Genomic DNA, 14602 nt, shown 5'->3' with positions numbered 1-14602 from the left:
TAGGTGGGAGGAAGACGCCTTAGTCACCTAGTGCAGCTATAACAGAAATAACACAAGCGGATGGCTTTAATGAAAAGAAATTTATTTTCTCACAGTCTGGTAGGCTATAAGCCCAAATTCAGGGTCTCAGCTCCAGGGGAAGGCTTTCTCTCTCTGCCAGCTCTGGAGGAAGGTCCTTTTCATCAATCTTCCCCTGGACTAGGAGCTTCTCTGTGCATAAACCCCAGGTCCAAAGGATGTGCTCTGTTCCTGGTGCTTCTTTCTTGGTGGCATGAGGTCCCCACTGTCTGCTCTCTTCTTTCTTTTATATCTCAAAAGAGATTGCCACAGGACACAATCCAATTTTGTAGATTGAGTCCTGCCTCACTAATACAACTAGTGCCCATCCCCCTTCATTAACATCATAGAGGCAGGATTTACAGTATATACAGAAATCACGGAATTCTGCAATCATGGCCCAGCCAAATTGGTACACACATTTTTGGGGGGGACATAATTCAGTCCATGACATTCCACCCTTTAGTCCCCCAAAAATCACATCCTGCAACACATAAAATGTATTCACCCCATCATATCATAGCAAAAGTCTTAACTCCAAGTCCAAAATTCAAGAATTCCTCTCCATCTGTGAAATCTAGAACACAAGTTTTCTGCTTCCAAAGGTACAATGGCAGAACAGGTACAAGCTAGAAATTTCTATTACAAATGGGAGAATATGGAGGAAAAGAAGGGATAATAGGCACCAAGCAAGTCAGCAGAACACATTACCTTAGCCTTCAAGGCTTTGAAAATAATCCTCTGTTCTCTCAGACAATTTACACAATGGCCCTGCCCTCCAGCCTCTAGGTACTGGCCACACTCTCCAGATTCTGAGTGGAGGCCCCTTGGCCCTGAGCTTCAGCTCTGCTTTCCAGGCCCCCTGGGACAGCAACTCTGCTCTCTTGGCTTAAAGTGTACCATTCTCTTAGTCCATTTGAGTGTCAACTCCACCTTTGGAAAAACTAGAGGCCATAGCTCCACCCTTTGAAACACCAGAGGTCATGGCGGCAGCTTGGCTTCTCAGGTTCCTTGTCTCTTTTGCTTCTCTAGAGAACCCAGCCTAAGACAAGGAAGGTATAGGAAGAATGGGAAAGATAAAGAAAATAAAGAATATAGTGCTGAGGGAGCTGGCCTGTTGGGGTGGTGCAGACCCAGGGAGACCATATGCCAGAGGCTCTCCAGCTGAGCAGTACAGTGCAGCCTGCCAAGAAGTTGGTGGGGAGGGGGCATATGGGACTAGGTGGGTGGGAGAAAGGAAGGGAAGGTAGGGAGTGAGAGAGAAGAAACAAAAAAAAAATGGTGCTAAGTGAGCCAATCAGTGACAGTGGCACAGATCTGGGGAGGCCATGTACAGTGACTCTGTAGCTGAGTGGTACAGCACAGCCCCTCAAGAAGGGGTAGAGGTGGTGCACAGGGATGGGTGGGCAGGAGAAATGAAAGGAAAGATGGGAGAGAGAGAAAGGAAATAGAAAAAAAAAAAATGAACAAAGCAGACAAGCCAAAAAATTACAGCCCATTAAGAAGGGGAGGGGATGGCACATGGGGCTAGCTGGGTGGGAAAAAGGAAAAGAAGGAAGAGAGAAAGAAACAACAACAAAGAGCAAAACACTAAAAAATAAAATTAAAAAACCAACAAAAAAAAAAAGAGAAACAAACAAACAAAAATGGAGCTGAAGGGGCCATCCAGTGGGGGCAGCCTAGATCCAGGCAGCAGTGACCTGGTGTCTTTTCAGCTGAGTGACTGTGGCCTGTTGAAAAGTGGTGAAGACTGCATAGAGGGAAGAAGGGTGGGGGGTGGGAAAGTATGTATCCCGGGTTACCAGGTCCTCTGTCTCCTGGTGGGTGCTCCATGAAACTGCCTTCCCATACTCCCTGTCTGCGTACCTTGGTGACTTCAGTCCACAATGGTGCCTCTGTGCCATAGTAGTTGGTAGGGGACCTCCACTTGGTAGCTCGTCCAGTTCTCCTTCCTCTGTAAGATTCTTATTCCATTTGGTGCTTGATTGAGTTCTTTTTTTATTCATTTGATGCTTAGGTTTCCAAGATAGACGTATGTATCTGTTTTACTTAATTTTTCAGGTCTTTGCTGCAAAGGAATGGCATGGTGCTTCTGTCTATATAACACCATGTTGGCTCCACTGAGAATATTTTTAAAATTAGTTTTTGCACATATTTGGACTTAGGATGAAGGACATTTCCAAGCATCAGACATTCTGGATGCTACAATAGTTATTTTGTTGATAGTAAATGGTAGAGTTAAATTTGAAGCAGAAAAATATTACTAAAAAATATTATTACTTTCTAAAATTTATAAATATTAATTAATAAAAACTAAATACACCCTTAGAAAAACTGGGCAAAAGATGGGATGAAAATATTCAATAATAAAGAAATAAAAATAGCTAATAAATTTACAAAAAGTTATCATCACGAAGAATCAAAGAAATGAAAACTAAAAATGAGATATATATTTCTGGCTTACAAATTGGAAAAATTTAAAAACTATCAGTCACTCTTCATCCTAGAATGGGAAAATAGACTCTCTTATTAGCAGCTGTGAGTGAAAACTCTTACAAAATTTCTAGATAGCAATTGGCAGTATGTTGTAAAAGTCCTAAAAAAGATCATATGCTTGGTTCCATATATTCCAATTATAGTAGCTTATCCAAGAGACATAACTGAGTAAGGGTGCAGATATGGGGTGGCATATGGGGAAAACGGAGAGAAATTCCAATTGAATTTTAGTTTTGTTTCCTCTTTCTACCTAGATGCTGAACAAGCATACTCCCTGGCTTCCTCAACCAAAGTTAACTCATAGAAACTGTAGGGGGTAAATACCCAGAAAAAACAGGAAGTCTCAAACATCCCTGGGGTGACTGTGCTGAGGTTGCAGTGGCTTTTACTTGGAGCAGGGAGCAGCCAGGTAGTGAGAAATAGAAGCTAGCTCAAATCCTGTTCCTGGAGCCCTGGTGGCACAGTGTTTAAGAGCTCAGCTACTAACCAAAAGGTTGGCAGGTCAAATCCACCAGCCATTCCTTGGAAACCCTATGGGGCAGTTCTACTCTGTCCTATAAGGTCTCTATGAGTCAGAATCGACTTGATGGCAACAGGTAGTAGGTAGCATTCAGCAGTAAATCAGGGCAGTATAAAAGACCTCTGCTTAGGAGGAGCTAAGAAAAACAAAAACAGATGTATTAACTTCAGGAAGTCAGAGCCCATTTTTTTCTTTTCTAAGCTACCATGATTACTGAATTAAAATCTAAGAGGTTCTTCTTCCAGATTCTTTCCCTCTCTGAGGAGCAAAGGATGAAATTCAAACCCAAAGAGTTGCTTTATAGGAAAGAAGTAATTGAATGAATTTTCTGATGAAAACAAAACAAATAGAAAATTTTTTAAAAATAAAAGAAAGGGTAAGGGAGATGGTAGATAAAAGTAGAGTATTAATATCCACAATAGAAAATATAATAAAAATATTTGAAGATATTTTTAATAAAAAAATTAGTTTCCCAGAATTTAAAAACATCAAAGACTATGTTAAGTGATGAGCAGGATGGAAACAAAAAGGAAAACTCACACCTAGATAGAGAATAGTGAATTTAAGAATATTAAAAACTCATGATACATTCTAGAAACTTGCAGAAAAAAATAGCAGATCACATACAAAAATCAGATGACTTAGATACTTCACTAGTAATAGTGTATGCAAAAATACAATGGAGTAGTGTTTTCAGTACACTAAAGGAAAAGAACTTAGATCCTAGGACTTTATATCTAATGAAACTGTCATTCAAATTTCACGACATAAGAAAATACTCTTTCTGAAATCTAAGGTCTTCAAAACTTTACAATAATATAGTTACAATAAATTTAATTTAAATGAAGTATTTAAACAAGAGAAAGGATAAATCTAGGTCATGTTGCAAGAGATCTATAAAGTTAATGTGATCAAATGAATAAAATTAATCAAATATTTTGGTAAAACATGTTTTATCACAGGAAAATAGCACAGATAAAAGATAAAAGTGTGTTTGTGTGTATGTGTGTGCATGTAATATACCCAATAACCCAGTGCCCTACAAGTATATAAAGACACTCATTTTATATGCATATATTTATGTACAAACATAACCTAAATATATGTACACCAAAAAAATCAAGCCAAACATGTTGCCTTCAAGTTGATTCCTACTCAGCAGAATTAAAATGTTGGATATTATTAACATGATGAAAATTGGAGGACTTACTGAACAAATTCATGTATTATTAGGTGAAGTTAGTTTTAAAGTAGAAAGAAATTTAAAACTTTGGAAAATAGGAAAAAATGAAATAAAAATTAAGATAGTAAAAATAGGTTGGCAAAAAAGCTGTTGCAGTTGTAGTATTATATAAAATAGGCCCTGTAACAAAAATTACTATAGTTTAGGAGACAATATTACATAACGATAAAGATTCATCAGGTTTCAACCCATGTACCTTTAATAAATATTAATAATAAAATGTTCAGTTTACCTCTTACCATTATTAAACATGTATGCATCTTATAAAATGACCTAAAATTATATGAAGCAAAAATTAAAACCATTTTCATGAAGGAAGAAGTTCAAGCTGCACTGAGGCCATTGGTGAAAAAAAAAAAAAAAGGCTCAGGAATTGACAGACTACCAATTGAGATGCTTCAACAAATGGGTATAATGCTGGAAGTGCTCATTTATCTATGCCAAGACATTTGGAAGACAGCTACCTGTCCAACCAGGTAGAGATCCGTATTTACAACCATACCAAAAAAAGATGATTAAAGATAATGCAGAAGTTATTGAAAAATATCATTAATATCAAATGGTAGCAAAATTTTACTGAAAATAATTAAAAAAAAAAAAAAAACTGCTGCTGTACATTGACAGGGAACTGCCAGAAGTTGAAATCAGATTCAGAAGAGAACATAGAAGAAGGATATCACTGCTGACGTCCAGTGAATCTTGGCCAAAAGCAGAGAATACCAGAGAGATGTTTACCTATGTTTTATAGACTACTCTGGGTTACATAATGCATATATTACCTTTCTAAAAAAAAAAAAAAAAAAACTTCTAAATGGAAAATTACTATTGTAGTTCTATCAGTTACCTATTGCTCAGTTACATACCACGCCAAAACCTGGAGGCTTATAACAACATTCATTTATGAGATCACAATCTGTGGGTCAGAGATTTGGATTAGATTCAGCTGTACAGTTCCACTGGTCTCTCCTGAGCTCAAGTGAGTTCAGTAAGTTTGTGGTTGAACTAAAGCTGGATGGTTTGGGATGCCTCATGGTGGTTGGATGGTTATCATCTGGTTTTCCACTATATGGCACCTTTAGCAAGTTAGATGAAGCTCGTTCACATGGTATCTACTTTCTAAGAGGGCAAGAACAGACACTGCAAGGCATTATGAGTTCTAGGCTTGGAAGTTGCTTAACTTCACTTTTACTACTTTCAGTTGATCAAAGTAAGTCACAAATCATCCCAGCTCAATAAGTGGGGAAGGGAACTCTATCTCTTCATGGGTAGAGCTTCAAAGAATTTGTGGCCATGTAAAAATTACCACAGTGATGTTATCTATACAGGATTATGAAACTATATTATCACAGGAGGTCAAGTGTAAAAAATGTCCGTGAAAATATTCATGCTGTTACTGGAATTCTTTTGATTCTTTTAACACAATGAATGATATAGGATCATGGTAAAAAATCGTGGGTGAGGTACTAAATTGGTGATTTAAACTAGGAAGACTATCATTACAAAAATTTGGCAACCAACAAAGGATGGAGGTGAAAATCAATAGAAATGATCATGTTATAGGATTATATGAATAGAGTGTTCAATGGTAGTAGCTTTGAACTTGCTTAGTCTGTACCATGGTTCATGAGCTTAAGAGAATGAAATAGCGTGCCAAGGGAAATACAGGTATCAGTTAAAGGATAGAAATGGAGGAAGTTCTGTGAAGAGTATGGGGATTACATTTGCACTTATTTAAAATGAACAGGGGACACAGTGGGGAAAGCTCAAAGATAATTCAATATAGTAATGGAAAGGTGAGCCTAGATGATTCTACACTTAGGTTTTTTAAAGAAAAACATTTGTCCTTGAAAATATTTGGTACAATTTTTGTAAAAGAAAATTTGACAGAATGACATGTCTCTAGCTGTTGATTATGATCCAGGTCAAGGATGTAAAAATTTTGTTTTGGTGGCAAAGAGGGCAAGAAAAACATCATTATATATGTTCCTTGAGGAAATCAACTCAATTTTCTGGCAATAAAAACTATCAACATATCAGAAAGGCAAATTAATATTAATCTGCCTTTGTATAGACAACATACATTGAATTCTGAGTTATTGTAGTTTGGATCATCTCAGAGCAAGAAAATACTGAAGCTGGAAGAAGAAAAAAGTTCAAGAAGAAAGAGGAAGATGGCTGTCATCAAAGGAATGGGTTTGGAAAGAGTTGTACCCTTCCTCTACTACTGGATATTAACTTTGGGAAGTGAACTGGACCCATGTGAGCCTCAGGCCAAATCAAATATCTTGGAGTCAGTTTCCTCCTCTTTCCTTTTACTTCATATACACTTCACCAGTAAATAATGTTGTTTCTTACAAGAAACACTGGAGAGTATTCTAATAAAATTTTCTCCATGGTGCAGGCAAGGAGGGGACTAGCAGCTGCTGGATAAGGGGCACAAATTTCACCCAGACCCTTTGTCCCTATTTTTCCTATGGAGAAAAACTCTAATCTATAGGTGACACTAGGAGAGGTCAATAAAAACTCACTCTAGGGCACAAGTGAAAACCCATTGCTGCCAGGGGAAGGTAACAAAAACTTTCTATGGAGCAGTGACAAGAATACATGCCAGATCCAGAAATAGAGCTTGAGGAGGAGGCAATAGCACTTGTGCAGGCAATAGAAGGAGAGGTGAGGCCAATCTCAAGGAAAGAAAAAAAAAATTACCCCAGTCTCTACTGTCCTACACAAAATGTCCATTTTCATTTTCAACAAAAAGTTACATGACAAGAAAAAGCAAGGAAAAAAAATCCCAAGATACAAAGAAATTAGGACCAGAACCAGCTATTACACAGCCTTTGAAAGCATCTGACAGAGAATTTAAAACATCTGATTTCCCTAGGCTGCACAAAGAGTTTACACTTCACTGCTAACCTAAAGATTGGTGGTTCAAACCCATTCAGTGGTGCCACAGAAGAAAAGGCCTAGCAATCTGCTTCCATTAGAATTGCAGCCAAAAATAAAATGATAATATGGAGCAGTTCTACTCAGCAACACATGGGGTCACCATGAGTTGCAATCAACTCAATGGCAACTGAAAAATTATAGCAATGTCCTTAAACAATCCCTGGACCACTTCCGTTTCAGCGTAGCACAATTCTATGGTATTGCTGTGGCATCCCTCTATATGAAGCGCCAAATTCTTTTACTGAGGTAAATTTGAAGAAATTACAACTGATAAGTGAAAAAAGACATAGTGGATGTGACACATAAAATTGTGGTTGAAAAATACTTACTACATACTTTTTGAGAATTATAAAATAAAAAGTAAACTTAAGGGCAGTAAAATAGGTTTTCAACTGATTTAATGCCAGGTGATATTAGAGTTTGCTTGGATTAGAGGTAGCCGGCATTTGATAGCCATTGTAAATAAAAGTCTTTAGTCAATACAAGAATCAAGTTACATTTTTAAAAGTTGAAAACTCAGAATTATGAAACTTGCATACAGCAAAAATAACAAATAAATATAAAGAGTAATAAGAAAGACTGGATGTAGCAATTCTCCATGGCATAAATAATTTAGAACAGAAAAAGCATTCTTTAAAGAAATTGAGCTCTTCTTTTTCCTTTACACTGTCCTATTCAGAATATATTTTATTTGCTAAAGGTAAATGCTGGAAACCCTGATGGTGTAGTGGTTAAGTGCCACGGCTGCTAACCAAAGGGTCAGCAGTTCAAATCCACCAGGTGCTCCTTGGAAACTCTATTGGGCCATTTGTCATATACCTACAGCATTCAAGGCAATGTGCTAGATCGTGAAAGATTTGTGGAAGAATAGAAATTTGAGTTGAGATAAAAGTATAATAGAGTTAAATGGAGATGATAGGGAGAAAGTTCTACTTGGGAGAAAGACATGGACAAACAGAAATAGTAAGGAGAGCAAAAGGATCATTTGAAAGACAATGAATGAGTTATTTGCTTGAAGCACAGAGCTGTACAAGGTTGAAAATCTTATAGGTGATCAAACTGTGGAGGTAGTCTGGACTTGGTTATGTGGACAACAGAGTTTAAAGTAATGTGTCGAGTATTGCCATTGCTGTGGTTATGGGTTGCCTTTTAGTAGATTCTAACTCATGGTGACCCCATGTGTGCAGAGTAGAACTGCCCTATAGGGTTTTAAAGGCTGTGACCTTTCAGAAGCAGTTCACCAAGCCTGTCTTCTGAGGCACCTCTGTATAGATTCAAACCACCAGCCTTTTGGTTAGTAGTCACCCAAAGACCTGAATTAGTGATTAGAATAAGAAAATCAGCATAATCAAGAAAAATACATAACTATGTAATATAATTTTGTTTGGTTAAATCAACGCAGTTCACTAAATAAGTAAGTCAACAACATTGTGAGGCAAGGAGGCAACAATTCAGAATTCTTTTTCTAAATTCTCATATAACCCATTTCAATCAACTTGTAAAGTAAAAGCAATGAGTCCACATTAACATTATTAATATCATTAAGTAGGCCTTACAATAATACAAAGGTCAAACAAATTATCAGTACATTTTATTTTCCTTTAAAGTGCACAATTAAGAAAACTTCACAAGAGTAGGCATTTTGGATGTATATACAATGTAGACAAAACAGGCACCTCCACTGTAAGTTTTTTTTTTTTTTAATAAAATAAAACACATTAACAAAAAAAGAAGGTAAGCAGCAACTGAAACTTTGACATTTATAACTAAATGCTGGTTCCCCAAAGGGTCTAACTGATTATGTTTTACTAAGAGGAGCAAAAAAGGAGCCAGTTTTTAACCTAACGTTTTAGTTCTAGTAGAGACAAGAGCTTGTCTGGGTTTACAATCCTGCCCTTTTTGATGGTCAATGGCAAACCAGTGGTGTCATAAGATCAAAATGTTGCTCTGAGCCTGTTTTTTCAGAATGCATTGTGTAAAATGAATTGGATCAGAAGGGAACAGAATTACAGACACTAGCATCCTAACTTTGCAGTGCTCCGGGAACGTAATAATAACTCTTAGAAATAAGATATCAAGTAAATGCAGTAATAAACAAGGGAAAAATTTAAAGAGATGACCAATAAGACTTGTGGAAGACTAATGGAAGTTGGGAGGGGGAAGAGACAAAGACATCGTCTATATGCTTTGACACCAATGAGTTTACTACAGTTATTAGCCTGGAGTTCTGAACATCTTAGAGAATTCATGTAAGGGCTTAGACCACAAACCAAGTGAGTAGACTTATTCGGATATCCAGTCATGTTATGACAGCCCAGACCACTGCATCTCTGGATAGGAAATGCATTCTCTACTTCAACCTTGTACTGCCATTATTAGTGCAAATGTCTCACCATGATGTGATAGCAGGAACCATACCCTTTGTACGGCCAGTAGTAATACTCAACTCAATTTACTATGGATTTGATTGAATGGTCTATTCAACCAGGCCCCTAGCCAACTCCCTCTGAAGTAGAAAGGAATTCATACTCCAGAACACGTGCTTTTTCCACGTAACTTATACTGCTTAATTTAAAAAATGCTGCTTGAAAACATAAGGCAATGGCTCTCATGTTTATATACTCATGAGTTTCAGCGCATGGTTTGAAAGCTTACAAATGAAAAAGAGGGGACTAACAGAGCTCTGTACAGTAATATAAATCACTACTCTCAGGAGACTGTTCCTGTCAAGTCAATTCCAACTGATAGCAACCCTATAGTTCTACAGAGTAGAACTGCCCCATAGGGTTTCTAAGACTGTGAGCTTTACAGAAGCAGACTGCCACATCCCTCTCCGGTGGAGGAACTCGTGTGTTCAAACTTCCCACCTTTCGCTTAGCAGCAGAAACGCTTAACCACTGTGACACCAGGGCTGCTTACTCCTAGGATAGGCAGAGGCTATACAAATTATTTATTAATTAGGGAAATGTTTGCTTGTTTATTATGTATTTAGCATTTAAGCTGCATATTCCCTATGAATATTCTTTTGTTCTCAAGAAGTACAAGTGTATGTGTGTGTGTGTGTTTGAAGAATGGACATATAGAAAAAGGGAGATAAAGCACACCCTCTGTTTTGTGGTGGGCTGTATGGTGGTACTTAGGGAAATTAAGAAATGTAATGATGAGGGGAAGTGTGCATATTCTGATGCTGCGATAGCATTTTGCTTTGCAAAAGGGGAGAAATAGTCTTAAGATTCTTAGAAGGTAACCCCTCTGAAATGAGCCTGGCACAAAATGCTGAATATATTATACGATTCTATGCATATGACATCTCAGAAAAGACAAAATTTTGGAAAAGCCAAAAAAAAAAACAATCAGAGGTTGTCAAAATTGGGGGAATGGGGAGAGGCTGACTATAAAGGGACCACAGAGGGAAATTTTTAGGATTATGCAATTGTTCTGTTAAACTCTCTGTATAAGATTGATATTTCTTTCTTAAATTTTCAATAGAATTAACCACTGAAACCATCTGGACTTGGAGATTTTTTTCAATTTCATTTTTATTTTGTAGAAACTTTCTTAAGTATGAATTTAATATCCTTACTGGATAGAGGGCTAATAATATATTCCATTTCTTCTTCATTCAGTTAATGTATAATATGGGGCCTTCAAGGATTTTGTTCATGTTTTTGGCACAAAGTTGTTGTTTTCATTCCCGGAAGAAGTCTACTCAGAAGTAAAGGGGGAAAAAAATCAACTGAAACATGCAATAATATGGTTAAATCTCAAAAATACCATGGTAAATGAAAGAAGCCAGACAGCATATTTCACCCTATTTGATTTCCTTCATATAAAATTACAGAGAAGGAAAAAATTACATCAGAGAGATTCTACTTTGGGCACAACAGGCTGAAGTCCTCTGTGGACCTGCTCTTCACCAAAGTTGGTGAAAATTATAAAGAAAACAAGCATTTAAAACATCCAAAAATGGACCTAAGAACATAGAGCAAATAAATATGTATTCAAGAAAATCTACTGAAACTTGTTAAAAATTGCCGAAGTCAGTGGTTTTTGAACCAAGACCCATGACTTTACTCCTTTTTAGCTCCCATTAGAAAAAACCCATTGCCGTCAAGTCAATTCTGACTCATAGTGACCCTGTAAGACAGCAAAGAACTGTCTCCTAAGGTTTCCAAGGAGCACCTCACCTGGTGGATTCGAACTGCCGACATTTTGGCTAGCAGCCATAGGTCTTAACCACTATGCCACCAGGGTTCCACCTTTCAGTTCAGCAAGATTAAAATTCCACTCTGGATTTATACAGCCAAGAACTCAACGTTCCCCATTCTCTTAGATTCCAGTTTGAGGGTTATCTTCCTGGGTGGAGTAAGACCTCAGCATTTCTCATCTTAACCCCAATTGCCTTTAACCAAGATGTGAGGGCTCCCTGCTTAAACCCAGCCACACTCAAGGGTCAGAGGCTCTACCTCAGACATGGTAATATTGACAATACGGAACCCTGATTACCCTTGCTCTGGCTCATGGGGTTGAGGTTCCACACTGAGAGAAGCAAGTTGAAGAAATCTACCGAGTACTCTGCTCCTATAGAGGGGATGCCACTTAGAGACAGAAGCATACCGTTGTCCCCATCCCCAGTACTAGAACCATGGCTCAGAGATTTTACCAGGCCATAGAACAGAGAGCTTCAAATTCCAAAAACTTCCCCCCAATAAAATGATTTTCAAAAAAAATGTAGAGAAGTTCAAGGCTAAGAAAACCCTTCCCTGTGGAGTAGACCCCGACTCATAGCAACCCTATAGGACAGAGTAGAGCTGACTCACACGGTTTCCAAGGAGTGGCTGGTGGATTCAGACCACAGACCTTTTGGTTAGCAGCCAAACACTTAACCACTGAGCCACCAGGGCTCCTCAAGGATAAGCGTGCTCTCAAAAACACTGAAGCTTGTGCTGAAACACAATTGAGAGGAGACTGATTCATTGAAGATTTAGGCTAAATGATAGGCCAGCTAGCTCGCTGGAGAGAAACAGGGAAAGAAACAGTTTTTAAGAATTCTTCTACGATCAGAACAAATCTAAAACACTGATCTCGGGAACTATTCCTTTGGCAATTTGAGACATTGTAGCAGATAAATTGTGGGTACATTGTTCAAGCTGAAGACTATCATAGCTGTGTAGAAGTGCTCAGAGGCACACCCATTCCATCCCAGGTTTTTCAGCTCTCGGGTTATGTGAGTTAGGTCTATTCCGGACAGATCACTAGTCCAGAGTATACTTTCAAATTACTGGCACTAGCTGATAATTGGGCTAATTTAACAAATGCATTTTCTCTCCAAGCACTGGAAGGAATTGTTAGGAATAGAAGAATAAGGCTTAAATGAAACTTTGTTTTGTATAATATTACCAGGAGACTAGATCACATGTATGAAGCAATGCTAATAACATGAGGATAGTTACAATTTCAAAGCAAAGCTCACGAAGTTCAACAAGATGCATGGAATCTTGTTCTGTGATCTTGGGACTAGCTGTCTACCTCAGATGTCATCTGCTTCTGGACACAGGGTTATCTCAAAGTAATCTTTAGTTCTAAAGAAGGCTAACTAGTCCTCAGAGATGTTCTAGCCTTTTTTAGCTGTGACAAATGAATCCAAGATTTTATTCCTTTTAGATTGGCAGCACACAGATTGGGGACGAGAACTGGGTATGGTTCCTTCCAGTGAAGCTCTAAGGAGTCTTTCATTGGTATCTTTTTCAATATGCGTGTTCTCCTGGGGCAATGTTAAGCAGATTTTGGGATTCTGACATCTGGCCATAAAAAAGCTTCTTTAACCTGTGAAAAATATTCTTTCAAAGTGGAATTAAGCATGTTATATACAGCATTTTACAATAATAGAAACAAAGAAAGATTCCAAAACAAAGAAGCAATTTTTTTTCCATCATCTACCTCAAGAGGAAAACCAATTACTTATGATATCAGTTAAGGAAAGCACAGGATTGTTAAGATTCAACATTAACGATCAGCTTTAACAATGGCATAGGTGCCTCTTTGTGCAGTAGTAAGAATGTCGAGGGCCATTCAGTTTTGAAGAACTATGTCTGTAATCATAGTCATCCAGTATTCATTTCTTGGAGTCCATGGGTGGAATCACTGAAAACACTCCGTCTTAGTTATCTTGTGCTACTATAACAGAAATACCACAAGTGGACAGCTTTAACAAACAGAAGGTTATTCTCTCACAGTCTAGGAGGTTAGAAGTCCAAATTCAGTGTACAACCTCCAAGGGAAGACCTGCTGTCACTGCTAGCCCTGGGCCCTGGGGGAAGGTCCTTGACATCAATGGTCCCCTGGTCTAGGAGCTTCTCAGGGAAGGAACCCCAGGTCCAAAGGATGCACTCTGCTCCTGGCACTACTTTCTTGGTGGTGCGTGTGAGATCCCCATGTCTCTCTGCCCGCTTCTCTCCTTTGTATCTCAAAAGAGATTGATTTAAAATACAATCTAATCTTGTAGATTGAGTCCTGGCTCATTAACATAACTGCCTCTAATCCTGCCTTATTAACATCATAGAGGAAGGATTTACAACACATAGGAAAATCACATCAGATGACAAAATGGTGAACAATCACACAATACTGGGAATCATGGTCTAGCCAAGTTTATACACATTTTGGGGGGACACAATTCAATCCATAATATATTTAGTCGGAACTTTGACATGTGCCAAAACATCTTCTAATCCATAGGATATTTTATTATTTCTCTACTTTTAATCTTTTCATTAATTGATATTTTCCAGTTTCTATTCTTATTTTCCATAGTTATTTCTTAAGATTATGCTCACCTTGGAATGAGAACAGTTTAAGAATAAATTAGGAAAGGACAGAGGAACAGTGAGGTACGAAAGCCTGCGTTCAAATTTGTTGTCCTAATAAATTCCTACCAAATCTTTACTTTCTTCGTCAGGCATGTCTCTGCTCAATTTTTTAAATTCAGATAGTAAAAATAATAAAAGAAGCCCTCATGGCACAGTATTTAAGCACTAGGCTACTAACCAAAACATCATCGGTTAAACTCACCAGCCACTCTGTGGCAGACAGATGTAGCAGTCAGTTTCCATAAAGATTACAGCCTTGGAAACCCTATGGAGCAATTTCACTCTGTCCTATAGGGTCAGTATGAGTCAGAACTGACTTGACCACAACGGTGTTTTTGTTTTGTTTTGTTTTGCTGTTCCCTTGTTAGATTACCTCATAGTCTAAGAGAGTTTGCTAGTCTCAATATGTCACATTTGCAATTCAATCCAGCAAAAAGAAACAAAGAAGAAAAGACAAACTGTCTTTTAAGA

The sequence above is a fragment of the Elephas maximus genome, chromosome 1, assembly GCF_024166365.1.
Source record: "Elephas maximus indicus isolate mEleMax1 chromosome 1, mEleMax1 primary haplotype, whole genome shotgun sequence".
NCBI lineage: Eukaryota > Metazoa > Chordata > Mammalia > Proboscidea > Elephantidae > Elephas > Elephas maximus.
This window is presented reverse-complemented; position numbering follows the sequence as displayed.